At 48.9% G+C, this 20,530-nt stretch overlaps 1 long non-coding RNA gene across 1 annotated transcript; it reads left to right on the forward strand.

Annotated features, from left to right (window-relative positions):
• The first annotated feature begins 836 nt into the window (after window positions 1-836).
• On the forward strand, window positions 837-19,970 carry LOC140409509 (uncharacterized). Its single transcript, XR_011940365.1, has 3 exons — window positions 837-1,413; window positions 17,169-17,229; window positions 19,522-19,970. It is a non-coding gene; the product is annotated as an uncharacterized lncRNA (long non-coding RNA).
• Window positions 19,971-20,530: the final 560 nt, after the last annotated feature.

A 20,530-nucleotide genomic window follows, 5' to 3' on the forward strand; every position in this document is an offset into this window, starting at 1 on the left:
GAGAGTAGGTGAGTTAGGAAGCAGGGGGTTGAGAAAGGGGTAGTAGATAGTCAGTTACATTTTCTGCCCATTTCATTTTAATACTGTACATAATAAAAGGTGAAATGAAATGAAATGAAAATCGCTTATTGTCACACGTAGGCTTCAATTAAGTTGCTGTAAAAAGCCCCTAGTCGCCACATTCCGGAAGGTCACAAACCTGGTGACTGTAGTTTATTTGGTTCAACCAAGAGCCTTGGGTATTTGAAATAAAATCTAATGTCACCTATGTTGTGACTCCAGGTCACGTGGGGCTGGAATTGACCGCGCACTAGCCCAGGGTGTCATGACATAGTTTGGGGGCTCATCCTGGGATCTTTGGAATGGCAGACAGCGACAATTTGGGGTACAGGTACATTAAAGAGGCATCAGGTTTTTAACAACATAACAGGTGGCTCTGGAAGCTGCTAAAGTCTTACTTCAGGTGGAGGATGTAATTGGTTAATTTACAAGGGCTTTGAAAATGTACGTTAATTGAATTGACTGGTGAATTAAAAGTAGCGGTGCCAGTTAAAGCTGAGAAGGCAGAGATATATGATGTATTAGTTGCGTGCTTAGGTCTGTTAGAAACACAGGTGAGCCAGCCCATAAGCAAGTTGTCTCAGTAATGTAGCATCAGAAGCACATTTTGGTGGGGATACCGATCTGGAGAGAGGTGCAAGGGGCAAGGTTTAGAGTAGATGTACGAGGCAAGTTTTTTACACAGAGGGTAGTGGGTGCCTGGAACTCGCTGCCGGAGGAGGTGGTGCAAGCAGGGATGATAGTGACATTTAAGGGCCATCTTGACAAATACATGAATAGGATGGGAATAGAGGGATACGGACCCAAGAAGTGTAGAAGATTGTAGTTTAGTCGGGCAGCATGGTCGGCGCGGGCTTGGAGGGCCGAAGGACCTGTTCTTGTGCTGTACTTTTCTTTGTTCTTTGTTCTTTGTTCTAGAATTCAGTTGCAGTTCGAGCATGAGAGGCAATTTAAAAAAATGGAGATGTGGGAAAAGATGAAGAAAGAACTTTTCAAAAGGAAATTGAAATTAGGAAACTTGGTGTCAAAATGGAATGATTAGTATTGTCATGAGAATGTCGCTTTAAGAAATGATTGGCTGCTCATGTTACTGCTGTGATGTCAGAATGTGGTTGGAGCTGAGCTCTGGCTCTGCTTTTTAGTTTCACTTTGAGAAAAGCTTGGGTGTGTCTGTGTCTTTTTGGTTTTGTTTTCAGTGTTGGAGCTGAAGCCAGACAAAGCAGCTTTACTGCTGTTCGTTCTGCCATGGAGACGGTCACACGCAGTACCTTATGGACAGAGATGAAAAGAAGACTGTTGGATCTGGCAAAAACATTGCAGTTAACATTACCTGACAAAATGCAAAAAGATGAGGTAATTATGGCGGTGGCTAAGCATTTAAAGTTGCCTGAGATACAGTTTGACTCATTGGAAATGGCAAAAGTTTAGTTATAAATTAAACAAATGGAACATGAGAAAGAATTAAAGCAGCTTGAATATGAAAGAGAGAGAGAGGAAAAAGAAAGAGAAAGAGAGAGAGAGGAAAAAGAGAGAGAAGAAAGGAAAACAGAAAGAATAGCCCTAGCAGAACAAAAAGAAAGAGAAAGGGTGATACAGATCAGGGAAAAAGATAAAGATAGAGAGTTTGAACTTCAGAAAATGGCCATGAAACATGACAGTCAGTTAAAATTGGCAGACGTAAAGGGAAACAGACAGTTGGAGGATAGTGATGAGGATAGTGAGAAAGAGCGTCAAAGTCGAAGGCTTGGTGGGAATCTATTTAAATATGTCCAAGCATTGCCAAGGTTTGATGAGAAGGATGTAGAAGCCTTTTTCATTTCATTTGAGAGGGTGGCTAAACAAATGAAATGGTCACAGGGCATGTGGGTATTACTGATTCAAACAAAGCTGGTAGGTAGGGCTAGTGAAGTGGTTGCATCACTACCGGTGGAGGTATCTGAGACATATGAGGAGGTGAAAAAATCCATCTTAGGTGCATATGAACTAGTGCCTGAAGCCTACAAACAAATGTTTAGAAATTTAAGGAAAGAATTTGGTCAAACATACATGGAGTTTGAAAGGATCAAACAGAGTAATTTTGATAGGTGGATAAGGGCTTTGAAAATAGACCAAATGTATGAAGCTCTCAGAGAATTTATACTTTTGGAGGAATTTAAAAGTTCAATTCCTTCTTTATCCAGGATCACTCTGTGCTTTGATCTAACTACTCGCTATCTTTATTTCTACCATGCGGATCTAGTGAAGTCTTGTAACACTAAATCTCAGTAGAAATTTGAGTTAAACTTCTCGGATGCAAATACGAATCTTTTATTGCCTCTACTTGATTACAATTGGGAGGAACTTAAATCTATTCTCAATAAAGTCCGGCTAGCAAAAGGACTTAAAGAGAAGTAACTTATAAACAATTTAACTTTCAAAATAATACAGAAATGGTTTCTTGCTTATGGCAAAACAGCTTGCATTTCCTTCAAGAGTTAGAGTGGAAAAGTGAAAATATGAAAATAAAGATAGCGAGTAGTTAGATCAAAGTATAGAATGATCCTGGATAAAGATGGCCGTACGGAACATCATGTTTGAGGAGAATTTTATCAGTGTTTAGCCATCTGTCTCCACCTCTATGTTGTCCTAATTGGTTTGGGTGAGAATCAAATACATTTGATTCGATGGTTAACTGCCAATCCTCAATGTGCAACATGAGTTCTGAATGTTTCATGTTTGAATATTTGTGCATGCTATGGAATGCGAATGTGTGCTATTATCAAGACTGTTTTTTACTGGTTTTCTTCTGACTTTACTTTATCCACATTATGAACAATGGTGCCTTCATATTGCTATGGTGCTTACTTCGACCTTGATCTAGATTACTGGTACAGCTCATTTCTTAATGTCAAACTGACTTTGAAAATCTGTTTATTAGAACATTAGCTTGTTCATTTTGTCAGCAGAGATGTTGTTTTAATCTACAATTAGTTTATGCATGTGTCAGGCTTTTGTGCTTCTGTTGAGGTTATGTGTTTTGTTATGGCCTGAGGTTATGAGTACTGAAATCCTTATTTTAAAATGGGTATTAAAACTGGGCTTTAATATTTACATTAAATAGCCTTTTTTACTATCAGAAAATAGATCATTACTATCAGTGGGCCAGATGTGTATGCTCTGGGGAATGCCTACTGCAGTTGTGCCCAATTACTGATGTGTGCGGGTTGGCTGATGGATGACCATAAGGGCAATAAACAACTACTAATGATTCTGCCCATCCAATTCTCTTGCATGTTGAAACAAGACAGATTATAGTTTAGTCGGGCAGCATGGTCGGCACGGGCTTGGAGGGCCGAAGGGCCTGTTCCTGTGCTGTACTTTTCCTTGTTCTTTGTTCTTTGTAAGAGACTGTGTCATACTGGAGCCCAGAATCCAATAAGCAGCAGTCTGAATGGGCTGCTGACTTGTAGCATAGCCCAGACTTCTGACACCAAGGGTTCTATAGAGATAACCTGAAGTAACCATATGCTTCATTGTAGATCATTACGCAAACTACACAAATATAGCTAGTGGATTCGTGCAGCACCCACCAGACCCAACAGATTGTCTGGCACATATTCCAATGACTTTAGGAAACATTATTTGCACTCTGCAGCTGAGCAAAGGTGCCAGTACAGGCTCCTACTTATTCTCTGCCACCACCACCACCTAGTTCTCTCATTCATGTTCCGTGTAAAGCCCAGTGCATCATCCTCAAACTGACTTTGGGGATGGATGTATATCCGCTGGTGATAGAGAAGGAGTGAATGATACAGGGTGCTGTGAGGTGCGATCATTAATTTTGAGGTTCACTGCAATATCTTAAAAAGAGGAACACATGTTTGCATGATAACTGCAACAAAACACTTTCAAACTAATGCTACATAGCTAATGACATGGAAATGGGAGTATGCATGTTTGTGTGTGTACTTGTGTGTCTCTGATGCACCATGGGAGTGTGTGTATGTGTACTTGTGTGTCTCTGATGCACCATGGGAGTGTGTGTGTGTAAGTGATGCACCATGGGAGTGTGTGTGTGTGTGTGTACTTGTGTGTCTCTGATGCACCATGGGAGTGTGTGTGTGGTGGTCACCACTGTTATATTATATTGTATATATTGGTATTACGGTAAGGCCCCTGTACTACAGGTACGGGGGTAGATCCCTGCCTGCTGGCTCCACGCAGTAGGTGGAGTATAAATGTGTGTGCTCTCCGAACAGCAGCCATTTCGGCAGCAGCTGTAGGGGGCCACACATCTCTGTGTAATAAAGCCTCGATTACTCTCTACTCTTGCCTCGTCGTAATTGATAGTGCATCAATTTATTACACAGAGATTTTACAAAGATGGATCTCCGCATCAAGCCGGATCACCTGCAGCTGCATCCTCAAGCAGACAATGCCAAAATGGACTTCGCACATTGGCTAGCTTGCTTTGAAGCAGACATCGGATCTGCGACAGACCCAAAATCAGAAGCACAGAAGCTCCAGATTCTGTACACGCGGCTGAGCTCCGATGTCTTTCCTCTCATCCAGGACACGCCTAACTACGCAGAGGCCATGGCGCCACTGAAGGAGAACTACGCTCAGCGTAATAAAGCCACGATTACTCTCTACTCTCGTCTCGTCGTAATTGATAGTGCATCAGTGTGTGTGTATGTGTACTTGTGTGTCTCTGAGGCACCTTGGAAGGATGCCACTGTGCCTGGGCAGGCTCCTTGAAAGACCTACTCATGTCCGACTGCCCTGATCTTTCTCCGCGGTCATTTCTCTCCACCACGTATTTATCCAATTCCCCCCTGAGGATTTGTTATTAAATCTGCTTACACCACTCTTTCAGCCAATCCAGATACATGTTTTCTTCATGTCACTTCTGATTCTTTTCTCAAGCACCTTAAGATGGGAGAGTGGGTGGAACAAGGAGAACAGGAATAGGACGATTCTGACCAGCAACGTGGCGAAGATGTTAAGCTTCACCCTGGCCAACTGCCTCCATTGTTTTCAGGTGTAAGTCAAAGAGGAAGTATGTCAGAATGGATTCAGACAGGGTTGTTTCCAGGCTTACCTTTTTTCATTTTTTCCTGGAACCTGAGTCATAATGCTGAGGTAGTGGATATTTGAAAAGCACAGAAGAATTAAAATATCCATCCTACACATCAGCCCAGAGTGCGATGGAATAGTCTCCACTTGCCTGGATGAGTGCTGCTCCAACAACACTCAAAAAGCTTGACACCATCTAGGACAAAGGAGTCCACTTGATTGGCACCTCATTCACCACCTTGAATATTCACTCCCTCTACCATCGACATACAGTGGGAGCAGTGTGTACCACATACAAGATGCACTGCAGCAACTCGGCCAGGTTCCTTCGACAGCACCTTCCAAACCCCCAACCTCTGCCACTTGGAAGGAAAAGGGCAGTAAATGCATGGGGGCACCACTGCCTGCAAGTTCCCCTCCAAGCCACACACCATCCTGACTTGGAACTATATCGCAAGACATGCCTCATCACAATGCAGAGCACCTTATTGTCTGATGTTGCATGACAGGTGTTTTTCATATCCAACTAACTCTTTCTCCCTCAGCAACCATTGCTACTTTGTCCATTACGTCTTGTGGGAGGGTTTCTTACAATCCCAAAATAGGGAACCCTCCTTGACGATCCTTTTACAAAAACATCTCTAATTCATCATCAGACAATGAAGGTGCTCTGCATTGTGATGAGACATGTCTAGTTCTATGCCCACCAAGAGTTAGGAAATCCCCTCAAATACTAACTACAGTCTTTAAAAGCTGTAACAGTCAATTATTTCCTGTACCAGTGATCTCGACCAACAGTATGCTGTACATAATTAACAAGGGCAATCTCAACAAATCTGATGAAGCCAGTTGATGTAAATTTGGTGAGTGCAATGTTCAGTCACTTCATCGCTAAGACCAGAAAATCAATTCTATAAATACTTCGAGCTTCAGGATTGGATAATCTTGCTCAATAGAACATCCAATTAAAAGAGATCAAAAGTGCAAATACATGACTAGAAATGGCTAACAACATAACTAATTACAGAACGCAACTGGGGCATCGGCAGGCACCAGGAATTGTATTTTGCCCGAGAACAACAACCATTTGACAAAGTGTTTAAACATATATTTGTTGCTACATTTGTTTCTGTGGTAGACAGCAGCTATTCATTTATTGGCTTAAATTTTCCAGCCAATGGGATCTTTTGGTCCTGTCAATGGCAATACCCTGCCGTGCGTTCCCCGATGGTGGAGGGTGCGGGCAACAGGAAAATTCCAATGGTGGGATGGGAAGGCCAATGGTGGGCTGCCTCTGCCACCGCAAAACACCCACGGGGGGAGCAGAAGATCCCATCCACTGTGTACATAACTGGAAAATATAGATAGACACTGATCACTCGGTCCCGAGTTACTGACCATGATCCGATCACGGCCTCTGTCACCTACGCCCAGGCCCAGTTGACATCTGTGGGTGACAACCTCCTTCCCACCATGGGGAACAGCGTGCCCCACCTCTCCTCCATGGCATCCAGTAAAAGCTCGAGCTCTGTGTTCGTGAATCTCTGTGCCTGCTTTGGAATTGCACGAGCACCACGTGGTGTGAGTGCTGCCACATTAGCATGTCCTAAATGGCTCCGGCAGTCACGCCTCATTAGGACCGGTGAACACCTCCCATTCAGTCCTGGTGTCTACACTTAGCCTCTCAAACAGAGAATTCTGCCCCTTGTTCTTTGCTTCCTGACTTGATTCTCTAAATTGGGGAATTGTGGGTCCCTGTGACATCACACTGTCAGGTATGATGCTATTGTGACAGAGTTCCGTGTTGTCACAGGACCCACCATGTTTGTTTCCGTTATTCCACATCACCTGTTGACAGAATGTTTACCATTGATTTGGTGTTCTACCTGCCAACTGCTCAGACGGAAAACGATTGCTAAGAGTGAATATTATATCCAGGCACTCTGAACAATGATCGTGACTACGTGGATCATTTACTGTTGGGTAAATGGAAAAATACATGGAGCAGTTCAATCCATTTCTATTGCAACGACTGCTGAAGTGAAAAAGACAGAATTTAACGAAATTATCCCCAGTGGAGACCAGACACGATGTGTGAATACCTCAGTTGTGTCTGCTCAGGAGATGGAAGTTGGAAGCAAACAGTCAGACAGTGAGGATGAAGAGGAGCTGAACCTCCAAGCACTTGTGTCAGAGATGAAAGGTCAGCTGCTGTGGAGGAGGGCGATCCTGGTAACCAGCATACAGAATGACCAGCAGGATCTGGGAGTTTCCCTAGAGATCGGTGAAGGTGTGAGAGACTGTCAGATGATCGAGTGGACAAGCAGCTCACCTGAACCAATGATTGAACCTCTTACTCCAGCTGTTAGTCTTGATGACATTGAGGTCCAAATTGAACTGCAGGAAAATAGTGTCAATGGCAACAGTGTTGCGGAAGACAGATCTGCCGGTGAGGTCTCCTCTGCTACCAACGATCATCATCCAGAGGACCAAACTTCACTGCTCAGCAACACTGAGGGAGCCATTGTGGACAATACCCCAGCTGGAGCATTTGCTAATTTCACATATGATGATGCAATGAACAGCAACGATCTAGAATCCTCGTCGGATACTTGGAGCTTCAAGTGCACCGGATTTTTATTTGTGCAATTCTCGAGCAGCAGTGAGAATGACTCACTGCTGAGCAACACCGAGGGAGCCATAATGGACAATGCCACAGCTAGAATCATGGACGTCAACATCGACCTGGAATTGCCGTTGGACTCAGAGACCGACAATTCGACCAGCCAATTACGCATACAGTCCCCGAGCAACACTGAGAGTGAGCAGTGTTCAGCAGCCACTCCCTCAACTCGGAGACCATTACTGGAACATTCTGTTGAGAGAATGCAGTCTTGGTTGGCTGACAAATCAGCTCAAGTCAGGAAAGGACTCAAAAAAAGTCAAGTCGCTTCAGACACCAGGAACATCGTTGAACGCTCGGCAGTTCGCGTCAGAAGCTGGAAAGCAGAAGTTCAAGAGAAGATCCGCAGGCGGCTGGGAAGAGGACCGAAGAATTAAACTCGTCAGAGGCCCAGACTGCAACGGGGAAAAGCCAAACAGGGAAGTCATTGTGAATTTTAACTTTTAATATTCTTCTTTTAGTGCATTTGTAGAAAACATATTGAAATATTTAATATTGACAGAGAATTGTCTTAGGTCGTGTGATTTGGCTTTGGCGAGTTTCTCCCCAGTTTATCCCACATGTCAAATTTGCGGTTTGGAGGCTGGAGGGGTGCAGGGCAGATACATAGGGGCTGATGGGTGGGGGTCACGGAAGGGAAGGGATGTTGTAAGGGGGTTTTGGGGGACCTGAGCAGGGAAGACCCCCCAGCACCCCAGAGTAGGGTGTTCTCACTTGGGGGGTTTGGGGTAGTGTCCATGTGTGTGGGGTTGACATTGCCCATGAGTGGGGGTGTGGGGGACCCACAGCTCTCTTAGAGATCAGGGCACCCCTTTAAAATGGCAGCCCAATCTCTGTGTTCGGCTCCCCAGTGCTAAAACCATTCTGCACAGGATTGTCCGCCCACCAGCCAGCCAATGCGGTTTCCAATTGTGGGCAACCCCACGCCGTCGGGAAATGCCCAGGCGTGGGAGCACTTCCAGCCATAACAGAGAATCCTTGCAACGGAGAATCCCACCCCTAAGGGCAGGACTCTCTGGTTACGTCCGCCCAGCGACTGGAGAATCCTGCCTGAGGACAATGGACTTTCACTTGTGGCATTCGTGGCCCTAAGTGTGGGCGAAACCGGTGAGAAACTCCCTGGGGCACGAAAAAGTGACTAATGTCATTGAATAGCAGGGGGGAATGATGTGTTGGGTGTTCTGGATCACAAACAGGTCACCAACACTTGAAGTGGTGCAACTCTATTTTATTATAAGGTTAACTATATTAACATACTTGAACTGTGGGTAAATGCAATACCAGCTTTAACTGTTGACCCTTGCCTAGTCCTAACCAGGTGATGCACTCAGCACATGGTGAATGTCTGTGTTACAGGCTGTGAGCTCTGTGCTTCGAGCTGGCTGCTACTAGAATGAGTGGGAACTCTCCTGTCCCCTGCCTTTATAGTACGTGTGCTCTCACTGGTCATCGGCTGCGGTGTTGTGTATGCTGATTGGTCCCACTGCATGTCCATCAGTGTGTGTGTGTGTCTGCACCATAATATACTGGTGTATATTATGACATCCCCCTTTTATATAAAGAACCTGTGCCTGCGTGACAATAAATATTGTGTAGTGAATGTACCTGACTATGTGTGTGCGTGTTATTTACATGACTATGTACATCAAGCTAATCTATTTACACAGGAAGGTGCCTGGTGCAGAGAAATAGGGTGTCACACCAACAACAAAATGAACATTATGTACAAACTACTGGAACGATGAAACAGGATAACAGAACAGATCAAAGAGTCCAACATTGTAAAACTCATAGGTCAAGTCTCTGAGGTGGTCGATGAATTCTGGTTGACCGCCTCAAGGGTGGGTCAGGAGCCACCGGATGAGGAACGGGCTGGGCCACGGCAGAGTGAGGAGAATGCAGAGCATTCGGAATCTCCACATTGTCCAGGTTGGGGACAACAGGAGTGCGTGGCACCGGTGGAGGATTACGTAGCGAGCGTGGAACGAGACGAAGCGCACCCCCATTGCGGCGGCGGATGGAACCATCTGCCAGACGAACCAGGAACGAGCCGGAGACACCTGCCGAAGAACCACAGCAGTTGCAGACCAGCCACCCTCCGGAAGATGGATGGGGACGTTGTCATCTGGTGCCAGAGCAGGGAGATCAGTCGCCCGAGCGTCATGCGCCGCCTTGTGTTGTGCACGAGACTGTTGCATCCGCTGAAGGACCGGAACGTGGTTGAGGTCTGGGACATGAATGGACGGCACCATGGTCCTGAGGGTGCGACCCATGAGCAGCTGGGCTGGCGACAGGCCCGTGGAGAGTGGGGCCGAACGATAGGCCAGCAAGGCGAGGTAGAAGTCGGATCCTGCATCGGCAGCCTTACAGAGGAGCCGTTTGACGATGTGGACGCCCTTTTCCGCTATGCCATTGGATTGGGGGTGCAGGGGACTGGATGTCACATGCACAAAGCTGTACCTGCTGGCAAAGTTGGACCATTCCTGGCTCGCGAAGCAGGGGCCATTGTCCGACATCACAGCGAGTGGGATGCCGTGACGAGCAAAGGTCTCCTTGCAGGCATGGATGACCGCCGATGATGTGATGTCGTGCGGGCGTACGACCTCCGGGTAATTTGAAAAATAGTCTACAATCAGAACATAGTCCCTGCCGAGCGCATGGAACAAGTCAACGCCTATCTTAGACCAAGGGGACGTGACCAACTCATGGGCCTGTAGGGTCTCACGTGGTTGGGCCGGCTGGAACCGCTGACAGGTGGGGCATTTGAGCACTGTGTTGGCGATGTCCTCATTGATGCCTCTCGGGCCCTCCGTCGGCACTTCTCCACGCCAAGATGGCCCTCGTGTAACTGTTCAAAACGAGCTGGCGCATGCTGTGCGGGATCACGATGCGGTACAGCTTCAGGAGGATACCATCGACCACTGCCAGATCGTCTCTGATATTGTAGAACTGTGGGCATTGGCCCTTGAGCCACCCGTCCGTCATGTGGCGCATGACACGCTGTAGTAGGGGGTCAGCCGCAGTCTTGCGGCGGATGTGGATGAGGCGTTCATCCGTGGCCGGCAGATTGGAGGCCGTGAAGGCCACATGGGCGTCAACCTTGCAGACAAACCCCTCTGGGTCACACGGGGTGCTGACTGCCCTGGACAGAGCATCGGCTATGATCAGTTCCTTGCCCGGGGTGTATAGGAGCTGGAAATCGTACCGCCGGAGTTTAAGCAGAATGCGCTGGAGGCGAGGGGTCATATCAGTCAGTTCTTTTTGTATATTGTTGACCAACGGTGATGGCCAGTCTCGACAGTGAATTGGGGGAGGCCGGTCACGTAATCACGAAATTTGTCGACCCTAGTCAACAGGCCCAGGCACTCCTTTTCGATCTGCGCGTAGCGCTGTTCCGTGGGGGTCATGGCACGTGACGCATATGCAACGGGGGCCCATGATGAGGCCTCATCGCGTTGCAGGAGCACTGCCCCAATGCCGGATTGGCTGGCATCCGTTGAAATTTTTGTTTCCTTCGTGGGATCAAAAAATGCCAATACCGGGGCCTTGCTAAGCTTGGTCTTAAGCTTCTCCCATTTGCGCTCGTGGGCGGGAAGCCATTGGAAGTCTGTCGTCTTCCTGACCAGGTTCCGGAGAGCTATGGTATGGGAGGCGAGGTTGGGGATAAACCTCCCCAGGAAGTTGACCATGCCTAAAAATCGGAGGACCGCCTTCTTATCCGCTGGCTTCTGCATTGCCGTGATGGCTGCCACCTTGTCCGCATCCGGCCGCACACCCAACCGGGAGATGTGGTTCCCTAGAAACTTGAGTTCCGTCTGGCCAAAGGAACATTTGACTGTTGAGGCGAAGGCCTTGGTCCCGTATTCGTTTGAAAACGAACTGGAGGCGACTGATATGCTCCTGCGGGGTGGTGGACCAAATGACGATGTCGTCAACATAGACGCGCACACCCTCAATGCCCTCCATCATTTGCTCCATGATCCGGTGGAATACTTTTGATGCCGATATAATCCCAAACGGCATCCTGTTGTAGCAGTATCTGCCAAACGGGGTATTGAAGGTACACAGCTATCTGCTGGACCTGTCTAGTTAGATTTGCCAGAATCCTTTCGAGGCGACAATTTTGGTGAAGATGTTGGCCCGAGCCATCTCACACGTGATCTCCTCACGCTTGGGGATAGGGTACTGCTCCCTCATTATGTTGCGATTCAGATCCTTTGGGTCAATGCAGTTCCGGAGCTCGCCGGAAGGCTTCTTTACGCACACCATGGAACTGACCCAGTCGGATGCTTCCGTCACTCTGGAGAGCACTCCTTGGTCCTGGAGGTCCTGCAGCTGCTACTTGAGGCGGTCCTTGAGGGGTGCTGGGACTCTGAGAGGTGCATGAACCACAGGCGTGGCGTCTTGTTTGAGCAGGATTTTGTAAGTGTACGGAAGCGTGCCCATGCCTTCGAAAACGTTGCGGTGCTGGTCGATGATGGCATTGAGTTGCGCCCTGATGTCCGCATCCTGGAAGGCAGGGAGAGAGTGTACTCGTTGAACGAGGTTTAGGAGTTTGCACGCCTGTGCGCCGAGCAGAGAGTCCTTTGAGGAGCCCACGATCTCGAAGGGAAGGATGGCTTTTCGCGAGTTGTGCGTCACTTCGAGTTGGCATGAACCGGTATCAGGAATGACGCTGCCATTGTAGTCCACTAGTTGGCAGGTCGACGGAAGAATTGTTGGTTTAACCCCGAGGGCTGAAAGGCTGACCACGCTAGGAGATTAGCGGAAGCACCAGTGTCCAGGCGGAAGCGTATCTGGGATCGTTTGACCGTCAGGGTGGCACAACACTCGTCGTCTGGATCAATGCTGTGCACCAACAGCGGCTGGTGGTTTTGATTCGGGGACAGCCTGTTCTTTGTTATAAAAGCGACTCGAAAAGGCTCCCTCGGGTCCTTGGTAACTGCTTGTTGCAGGGTTCTTCAGAGGTTTATTTCATTTCCTGGTTCAATTTGAGGCATTGTGCTGTCATTCTAGGTGAAGGAAGGTTGTTTTACAGCTTTAAAATATTTTTTCTTTGATTTGGGATGTTTCCCCTTTAAATGGGCGTGGTCCAGGGCCTCTGATGTCATGACGCGCGTGACGTAGCACGGAGGAGGCATTTGCACATGCGCAGATCACGGTTCCTTTACTGATGGCCATTTTCGTGATTGCGCATGCAATCTTTCGAAAGGTGGCCGCCGACCAAAATCGCTCTCTGCTCCGGGTTTTCGGCCTCCAGGTGCGTACTGGCGCTTCCCTTACCTTTTCTTGCTGGTTGGAGTGTGTTTTCCGAACAGTATTTGCCGAATTTGTCCAGGACTGCCTGGAAGTCGCTCCTGTTTTGCCCCTTGGAGAACTTGAATTTTTAAAAGATTTCTTCTGCTCTGGCACCGGCGATGGTGAGGAGATGCTCTGTTTTTTCAGGATCGGCCAGGTCTTCTAGTTCGGCTGCCAGCAGGAAGATTTCAAACTTTTGCCGGAAAGCCCGCCAGTTTTCGCGGAGATCGCCGTGGCACTGGAGCTGCTGCGGAACCCGGATCTTGAACATCTTGCCTGGGTATCGTTGCTGGTTGTCACTGTACGCTGACGTATGGCCATCTGGACTGAACCAGTTCACTCCTGGTATCATAAAGTGTTGGGTGTTCTGGATCACAAACAGGTCACCAACATTTGAAGTGGTGCAACTCTATTTTATTATAAGGTTAACTACATTAACATACTTGAACTGTGGGTAAATGCAATACCAGCTTTATCTGTTGACCCTTGCCTAGTCCTAACCAGGTGATGCACTCAGCACATGGTGAATGTCTGTGTTACAGGCTGTGAGCTCTGTGCTCCGAGCTGGCTGCTACTAGAATGAGCGGGAACTCTCCTGTCCCCTGTCTTTATAGTGCGTGTGCTCTCACTGGTGATTGGCTGCGGTGTTGTGTATGCAGATTGGTCCCACTGCATGTCCTCAGTGTGTGTGTGTGTGTCTGCACCATGATATACTGGTGTATATTATGACAGGGAACTCACTGGCAGAGCCGGCGGGAAACTCTCTGAAACACCTGCCACAAATTATCATAAGGCACGATATTCCGGCCTCGTTATGCTCGCGTTCAAGCGTAAAGTGGCCGGTGAATAGCGGGAGAGGCCAAAAAGGGGAACCACGCCAGGCACCAAACAGTTTGCGATGCAACCAGCCTGCTCCTGTAGGTGAATTTAGAATCTCGCCGTAGCGTGGCAGAAACCAATTATCACCACTTCAGGCCCATTTCCATACAATTAACGAGAGCCACCTGTCATCCAACATCCTCCTGTCATTCACCGGCAAGTGGTCACGCTGGCACCGATTGGTACTGCTTTTTAAAAAGGGAACCATACGGAAGAGCTTCTGTGGGGAGCTGAGGAGGGGAGTAGCAATCTTTGTGCCAAGGCACAGAGACCGGGGTGCTTGCCTTGCCATCCCAGTGCTCGGTGGGGTGTGGGGGATCCTCCACAGGGGTGAGCCGCCAAGGGAGTCGGGGGGGAGGCACTGGGGGTGAAATCACTCACGGCACCACCATGCCAACACTTGGATCCCAACCGCATGCCGGGGGCAGCCCCTGTCCCTGTACGTCTGCCCCATTGATCACCCATAACCCCCACCGACTGCTGAGGCCTCTGGCTGTGCGGCTGAAGGCTATCAATAAGAGGGAATTGTGGTTCAGTGAGAATTTGACACATGCCAAGTGGGTTCCCGTGGGTAGGCGGCCATGTAGCATGGGGAAGTCATTGCCCAGTATTCCAATCAAACCTTGATGCCTGGAGACTGTGTGAGGTTCATCATCACACGCGCAGCAGCCAATATCTGAAGACCCAGGGGCTGGGACACAGCTCCCGGGAGATGATCACGGCCAGAGGGTGGGTTGGTGACACGGGGAGGGGGGATTGCCTGGAGAGACAGGCAAAGTGTCCGGGGGTCAGTCCACATTGCGGAGGACAGTTACGGAGGCACTATAATGTTTGTGCAAAGAGTTGTTTAATGTGCTGTACAATATTCCATTCCCAATAGTGCTTTCCACCCCGAATGCCCGGCCGCAAGCTGATTCGCCGAGATAGAGCTAGGAGGGCCAGGCACATTGAGGATCAGAGGGCACTGGGGTAGGGGGGGGGGGGGGGGCGGGGGGTCAGGTAGAGGGTGATGAGGCAGTGGGGTTGGGGGCCGGGAGGGAAGGGGGGGGGGCGACACTCTCAGAAATGGAATATTGTACAGCACATTACACAACTCTTTGCACAAACATTATGATGCCTCGGTCACTTTCCACTGCAAGCGGTCTGACCCCCGGACACTTTTCCTGTCTCTCCAGGCAATCCCCCCATCCTGTGGCACCAACCCACCCTCCAGTCGTGATCATCTCCCAGGAGCTGTGTCCCATCCCCTGGGTGTTCGGATGTTGACTGCTGCGTGTGTGGTGTTGACCCCCCACACAGCCTCCAGGCATCAATGTTTGATTGGAATGCTTGGCAATGACTCCCACATGCTACATGGCCCCACTTGGCATGTGTCAAGTGCTCACTTAACCACAATTGCCAGTTCCCTATTATTAATAGCCTTCAGCCGCGCAGCAATGGCCTCAGCAGTCGGTATGGGTTATGGATGATCATTGCGGCAGACGGACAGGGTCAGAGGTTGCCCCCGGCATGGGGTTGGGATTCAAGGGCTGGCATGGTGTTGCCGCGAGGGAATGCTCCCCCAGCACCACCCCTCCACCCTCCCATAACGGCCCACCCCTGCGGAGGTTCCCCACCCCCAGCCGAGCGTTCCCCACCCCCCGCCGAGCACTGGGGTGGCAAGACCAACACCCCCGGTCTCTTGCCTGTGCTAAAAGATTGCTACTCCCCTTCTCGGCTTCCCACGGAAGCCCTTCCGCCAGGTTCACGTTTTGAAAAAGGAGAATCAATGGGCGCCAGCGTGACCACTTGCTGGGGAGGCCGGTAAATGACAGGAGGTCGTTGGATGACAGGTGACTCTCGTTAATTGTATGGAAATGGGCCTTAAGTGGCGATAGTTGGTTTCTGCCACGCTACGGCGAGATTGCGAATTCACTTACGGGAGCAGGCCGGTTACATCGAGGGTCATCGGAGACTTCAGGGTGGTCAGTGTAGGTACAGGGTGGCCCCTGGCCTTATCCCTGGTATTCAGGCACCTTCGCACTGTCCAGCTGGCAGCCTTGCACTGCAATCCTGGCACCCAGGCAGTGCTCCACCTGGCTTGGCAGTGCCATTGTGGCACCTTGACAGTGCGAGTATCGGGCGCAGAGGTGTACGATGCGCAGCTGATGGTCATAGACCACCTGGACGTTCATTGAGTGGTACCCCTTTCGGTTGATGTCGAGCGGCCTGTTAATCGCAGGTGCCCGTACGGCAACGTGCATCCCATCCCGTCTATCGCCTCCTGGACCCGGGCATTCCAGCAATGGTGGCGAACCCTGCTGCCCGGGCATCCTGCTGGGTTCGCTCCACATCGAAATGGATATATTGATCCACCTGGGCATATATGGCCTCTGTAACAGTATGGATGCACCTGTGCACCAAGCTCTGTGAGATCCCAGACAGGTCCCTACTCGGCCACTGGAAGGATCCTGTCGCGCAGACGTTCAGGGAAACCATCACCTTGATGGTCACCGGTAGCGGGTGTCCTCCCCCACACCCCGCGGTTCCAGGTGTGCCATCATCTGGCAGATGTGCCACACAGTCTCTCTGCTCAGCCGGAGTCTCCGACGGCATGTCCGGTCTATAGGTCCTCGAATGACTGGCCGGTACACACATAGAGATGCCTCAGCGGGATTTGGACAGACTGAGTGAGTGGGCATGTACACGGCAGGTGCAGTGCTTTGTGGTTAAATGTGAGGTTATCCGCTTGGATAGAAAACATTTGAAAGGGTGGAAATTGAGATACTCAGCGAAACATTGGTGGCCTCGTGCATCAGTCACTGAAAGCAAGCGCACGGGTACAGCAGGCAGTAAAGAGGGCAAATGGCAAGTTGTGAGAGGATTTGAGTATAGAAATAAGGATGGTTTACTGCAGTTGGATAGGGCATTGCTGGGGCCACACCTCGAGTATTGTGTACGGTTTTGGTGTCCTTACCTGAGGAAGGATTGAGATCTGTATGTTTACTTCCTTGTTTAATGGAAAATGGAGTAATAGTTTTAAGGTGTAATTGTTCGTTTCGGGTTTGAAGTTAAATCCAGTTTGATATTCTGATTCAGTATAAAGTTTTGTTTAACAATAGCCAAGCCCTATATTTATGATATCACTCCTGGAGTGAATCATTCTGTCTGCACACTCCGACAAAATAAACTAAAATATTGTGTTTTGGTCCAGTTTCCTAGACACCGTTGGGATCTGGTCGAGGATGTCGTGTCGAGGCGTCTACTGCTCACAGGTAACCAGAGTCATTGTGATCCCCATAACCTTCAAAGGTTCCCCTGTATATATGGCCAACGTGGCCCTGGTGTCTCGCAGGGCTAGGGGCAAGATGCCATCTGGAGATGCCGGAAGGTTTGTTCCCTGATGGAGACGGCAGCTGCCGTATCCGCCTCTATTTCTAGGGAATGGCCATTGACCAAGCGTGTTATCTTTATCAGGGAAACCTTAGGGATAATGATGCAGTTTAGTATTGCTTATTCTAACAGCTTTGACTGGGTCATGTCATTTGGCCACACGAACAGCAATCATGTGGCTGACATTTGTCGTCCTCCCAGAAGATTTGCCCAGTAGTTCTAGGGTTTTGTGTCTGTCTTTTGAGATGCCAGAATGTCCTTGCTGAATGTTGAGTTGATGGTGAGTGAGGCACATGAGAGCTTTCATTGGTAATTCTGTCCTGGTATTCCCAGAGATCCTCCCAGCCGTGTTGAATCTGTAATGCTGCAGGTTTATGGACAGTTTAGGGCCGTGATGTTTCTTTACTAAATCCACAAGATCATTGAACATCTGGGCCCGTTCTCGCCTGTTATGGGCCAACTTCTCCTGTGGGGACAGAGAGGACAATGTGAGCCACATAAAAGCTTCAGTGGAGGCGGAAGGGGGTGCTGGGCGGGTGACAGGCATGGGCATCGCTGCTGGTGATGGGTGGGGTGCGCAGGTCAGTGCCAGGGTGTGCTGGGGGTGGGGGTGCTGTGCAAACCACAGGGCCATGGGGATAAGGGGGTACAGCCACGGTGGCGTGTGAGACTGGTGCGAGGTGGCGGATTCCCTGCTGCCCGATGGAGGTCATTGATCATCTTGAGGCACTGGGTGTCGGTCCGCCTGGTGACACTCCCCGAGCTGATGGCCGCTGCCACTGCCTCCCAGGCGGCACTGGCTGACCTGTGGCTGACCCTCCAACCCTCTTGGAGGAACAGTTTATCCCATGTGGACTCCACCGTGTTCAACAATCTGGTGAGATCGGCATCCTTGAATCGCTGTGCAGATCTGCTTGGCTGCATGCTGTCTGGGGTTTGCTCTGTGAAATGTGTGAACGTCGTGAGGTTTTGTCCTCTAGAATATTAGTGAAGAATTGATAATGGAAAATAAGGAGCTGGCTGATGAATTGAACAGAAGTTTTGTATAATTGTTCATTAGAAAGGATACAAGTAATTTTAGGGGTTGCCCATTTTAGCAGATTTGAGAAGAAGTATTTTTTCTCAGAGCGGGATGTGACATTGGAACATTCTTCCTCAAAAGGCAGTCGTTGAATATATTTACAGTTGATGCACGATCAATTGCACAAAGACTAAAGTTGGGTACAACTGTGGCTTTTTTCCAGTCAGATGCGTGGCCTCCTGCTGCAGTTGGCAAAATGGCAGGGCACTGGAGGTCATGCATATTTATACAGTTCTCCCTGGGCAGAGCCAGCCGGCAGGAGCTACCGGCGAACCTGTAGTGCAGGTCCTACCTTACATCTCCTATTACAGTGGTTCACCACAACAGATAACTGGATAGATTCTTGACAAGTAGGAACGTGAATGGTTGTTGGGGGCAGCTGGATATGTGGCGTTGAGGTTACAATCAGATCAGCCATGATCTTGCTTCTCACTTGATTATTAAGCTGACGTTAGCCACCCTATTTCTGCTACATCTTACACTTCAGTTCTTTTATCATCCTGGGAAGTCAACCAGTTGTCCTGCTTTTCCTTCTTGTACGAATAAACACTGACGGTACCTGAATTTAATCTCTAGAAGGGGACCAATGTTCTGTTACAGTTTTGCTGCCAATCGTTTGGGCAGCACAGTCGCACAAGTGGCTAGCACTGTGGCTTCACAGCACCAGGGTCCCAGGTTCGATTCCCCGCTGGGTCACTGACTGTGCGGAGTCTGCACGTTCTCCATGTGTCTGCGTGTGTTTCCTCCGGATGATCCGGTTTTCTCCCATAGTCCAAAGACATGCAGGTTAGGTGGATTGGCCATGCTAAATTGCCCTTAGTGTCCAAAAAGGTTAGGAGGGGTTATGGGGATAGGGTGAAAGTGAGAGCTTAAGTGGGTCGGTGCAGACTCGATGGGCCGAATGGCCTCCGTCTGCACTGGGTGTTCTATGATTCTATGATTGTTTGGTTCCAATTAATACGGAATCGGTTCTAAATCCCTTGAAATGGGCCCCAAGTGTTTTTATTCTCGATTGTTTCCTGTTCTTTTCCAGAGCTTATCTAATTCTTATATGTTCTTATTTTCCCTGTTCCCTAAATGTTGCGGAGACCAGCAGGAAGCAGAAAAGTGTGGTGAGAGCAGCGATCGGTAGATCAGCGAGGTGGATAACGGAGCGGTGAGAGCAGCGATCGCTAGATCAGCGAGGAGGATAACGGAGCGGTGAGAGCAGCGATCGCTAGATCAGCGAGGTGGATAACGGAGCGGTGAGAGCAGCGATCGCTAGATCAGCGAGGAGGATAACGGAGCGGTGAGAGCAGCGATCGATAGATCAGCGAGGAGGATAACGGAGCGGTGAGAGCAGCGATCGCTAGATCAGCGAGGAGGATAACGGAGCGGTGAGAGCAGCGAGTGTGAGACCAGCAGCGCAGATAAACGCTCCACCGAAACTGACTATTTGCTCAAATTCAATTTGTGTTTAATCCAATTTCTTCATATAATGTAGTTGTATGTAGACAAACTTAAAATGTTTCCTGATATAATTTGCCTTTGTTCATAGGTATAATGTGTAAAATAGAAATTTTAATGTTATGTATTTAACTAAGTTAATTTTTAATTAGGTTTACTTTTTTGTTTTTAATTTATTAATTGATCTACCTTGTATTAGAGGTGTTAATATTAAATTCAATGTTTACAGATTTAACCCTATACGTCTCCTTGTGTTGTGATGATCGATGTGAATGTTTCTTCCAGCTCCAATCACACACTCACAGAGAGAGAAAAATGAGAAAGAGAGTTCGAAAGAGAGAGTGAGATCGAGAGAGAAAGACTCAAGGCCTCAGGCCCTGTGAACAGAACACTCTGCTCACAGCCTGAACCACAGTGTCCGCTCCCTCATGGCCTCTGTTTGAGTGCCGCTCTGCTCAAAGTCTCACCCACTGTCACCACACCGCTCACAGACTCAGACTTTGTGAATGCTCCGCTCACGGCCTCGGCCTCTGTCACCACTTGGCTCAGGGCCACGGCCTCTGTGGCTGCACTGCTCCCATTCCCCCATCCCATTACTGAGCCACTCACAGCCTCGGTCTCAGTCACTACTGTTTGGGGTCTTAGCCTCTGTGACC

The sequence above is a fragment of the Scyliorhinus torazame genome, chromosome 3 (assembly GCF_047496885.1).
Source record: "Scyliorhinus torazame isolate Kashiwa2021f chromosome 3, sScyTor2.1, whole genome shotgun sequence".
Lineage (NCBI taxonomy): Eukaryota > Metazoa > Chordata > Chondrichthyes > Carcharhiniformes > Scyliorhinidae > Scyliorhinus > Scyliorhinus torazame.